Source organism: Pristiophorus japonicus, chromosome 8, assembly GCF_044704955.1.
Source record: "Pristiophorus japonicus isolate sPriJap1 chromosome 8, sPriJap1.hap1, whole genome shotgun sequence".
NCBI lineage: Eukaryota > Metazoa > Chordata > Chondrichthyes > Pristiophoridae > Pristiophorus > Pristiophorus japonicus.
In genome coordinates this window covers 221366921-221369420 of record NC_091984.1, presented here as the reverse complement: position 1 = coordinate 221369420, position 2500 = coordinate 221366921, and the positions used below count along the sequence as shown (strand labels likewise).

Below are 2500 nucleotides of genomic sequence, written 5' to 3'. Positions count from 1 at the left end.
ATTTGGGGATGGGGAGATTTGGTGGAGAGCGATTTGAGGGGATGAGAGATTTCGAGATTGGCGAGCGTGAGATTGGGGGGTGAATGAGTGAGTGATTTGTGGGTGAGTGAGGGAATGGTGAAAGTCAGGCAGTTTTGAAGCTTGAGGCAAGGCAATGAAGGGTAGGGCTTGTCGTTTGCTTGTGTGGGAGTCAGAGCAGCAAGAGGTGGGTGTGGCGGAAGGAAAATGGTGAAATGAATCTTGAGTGCTGATTCCTTGGATGAATGCATGGAAGGAGAAAAAGGAGTGAAGAACAGCCTTATGTCCGTTTAAGTAAAGAGAAAGCCATGACATCGATGCCTACGGCCACACTAGTCTGAAAACGCCCGATCCCGTCTGATCTCGGAAACCAAGCAGACTGAGGCCTGGTTAGTACTTGGATGGGAGACTGCCTGGGAATACCAGGTGCAGTAGGCTTTTGCTGCCATCCACAGGCTGCTCATGCTTCTGCACACACAGTGCCGTTGATCCATCAACAACCTTTTTGCTGCTCTCTCTTTCACTTTGCTTTCACCATTTCTTTCCTGCACATTCTCCTGCTGCTACACAAATGCAAGGGGGTCGACGCAAGGGACGAAAGAACGCAGAACAACAAAATAAGTTGGCAAAAAAAAACATGCTGGCGCAGGCACACCAGGACACAGCAACAGAGAGGAGAGACAAGGTGCATAGAAACCTGAGAGGGACAAACAGCAAGAGAACAAAGAATCGTGCAGGAAGAGCTGCAATTCAATGCAGGAAAAATGTAAAGCCAACTAGCATGCTGCTGGAATGCATGTGTGTTCATGTGAGGAGTGTTGCAAATCAGAATGCCGAGTAGCAGGCGCCACTTGCCACATGGGGTTCCGAAATGTGGCTGCAACAGCGATCTGGCTTAATAATTGGTGGGATTGGAAATGAAACAATCCTGGTGTTTTGGGGGCGGTGGAAGCTTTTTTGGGGGAGGAGAGATTTGGGGATGGGGAGATTTGGGGGAGAGCGATTTGAGGGGATGAGAGATTTCGAGATTGGCGAGCGTGAGATTGGGGGGTGAATGAGTGAGTGATTTGTGGGTGAGTGAGGGAATGGTGAAAGTCAGGCAGTTTTGAAGCTTGAGGCAAGGCAATGAAGGGTAGGGCTTGTCGTTTGCTTATGTGGGAGTCAGAGCAGCAAGAGGTGGGTGTGGCGGAAGGAAAATGGTGAAATGAATCTTGAGTGCTGATTCCTTGGATGAATGCATGGAAGGAGAAAAAGGAGTGAAGAACAGCCTTATGTCCGTTTAAGTAAAGAGAAAGCTATGACATCGATGCCTACGGCCACACTAGTCTGAAAACGCCCGATCCCGTCTGATCTCGGAAACCAAGCAGACTGAGGCCTGGTTAGTACTTGGATGGGAGACTGCCTGGGAATACCAGGTGCAGTAGGCTTTTGCTGCCATCCACAGGCTGCTCATGCTTCTGCACACACAGTGCCGTTGATCCATCAACAACCTTTTTGCTGCTCTCTCTTTCACTTTGCTTTCACCATTTCTTTCCTGCACATTCTCCTGCTGCTACACAAATGCAAGGGGGTCGACGCAAGGGACGAAAGAACGCAGAACAACAAAATAAGTTGGCAAAAAAAAACATGCTGGCGCAGGCACACCAGGACACAGCAACAGAGAGGAGAGACAAGGTGCATAGAAACCTGAGAGGGACAAACAGCAAGAGAACAAAGAATCGTGCAGGAAGAGCTGCAATTCAATGCAGGAAAAATGTAAAGCCAACTAGCATGCTGCTGGAATGCATGTGTGTTCATGTGAGGAGTGTTGCAAATCAGAATGCCGAGTAGCAGGCGCCACTTGCCACATGGGGTTCCGAAATGTGGCTACAACAGCGATCTGGCTTAATAATTGGTGGGATTGGAAATGAAACAATCCTGGTGTTTTGGGGGCGGTGGAAGCTTTTTTGGGGGAGGAGAGATTTGGGGATGGGGAGATTTGGGGGAGAGCGATTTGAGGGGATGAGAGATTTCGAGGTTGGCGAGCGTGAGATTGGGGGGTGAATGAGTGAGTGATTTGTGGGTGAGTGAGGGAATGGTGAAAGTCAGGCAGTTTTGAAGCTTGAGGCAAGGCAATGAAGGGTAGGGCTTGTCGTTTGCTTGTGTGGGAGTCAGAGCAGCAAGAGGTGGGTGTGGCGGAAGGAAAATGTTGAAATGAATCTTGAGTGCTGATTCCTTGGATGAATGCATGGAAGGAGAAAAAGGAGTGAAGAACAGCCTTATGTCCGTTTAAGTAAAGAGAAAGCCATGACATCGATGCCTATGGCCACACTAGTCTGAAAACGCCCGATCTCGTCTGATCTCGGAAACTAAGCAGAGTCAGGCCTGGTTAGTACTTGGATGGGAGACTGCCTGGGAATACCAGGTGCAGTAGGCTTTTGCTGCCATCCACAGGCTGCTCATGCTTCTGCACACACAGTGCCGTTGATCCATCAACAACCTT

General features: G+C 49.3%; 2 non-coding genes and 1 pseudogene across 2 annotated transcripts; all 3 read left to right on the top strand.

The window, feature by feature from the left end:
* The first annotated feature begins 337 nt into the window (after positions 1-337).
* Positions 338-456, top strand: LOC139270209 (5S ribosomal RNA). Its single transcript, XR_011594556.1, has one exon. It is a non-coding gene; the product is annotated as a 5S ribosomal RNA (ribosomal RNA).
* Positions 457-1326: 870 nt separating this feature from the next.
* On the top strand, positions 1327-1445 carry LOC139270208 (5S ribosomal RNA). The gene has a single exon (XR_011594555.1). It is a non-coding gene; the product is annotated as a 5S ribosomal RNA (ribosomal RNA).
* Positions 1446-2315: 870 nt separating this feature from the next.
* On the top strand, positions 2316-2434 carry LOC139269513 (5S ribosomal RNA; annotated as a pseudogene).
* The last annotated feature ends 66 nt before the right edge of the window (positions 2435-2500 follow it).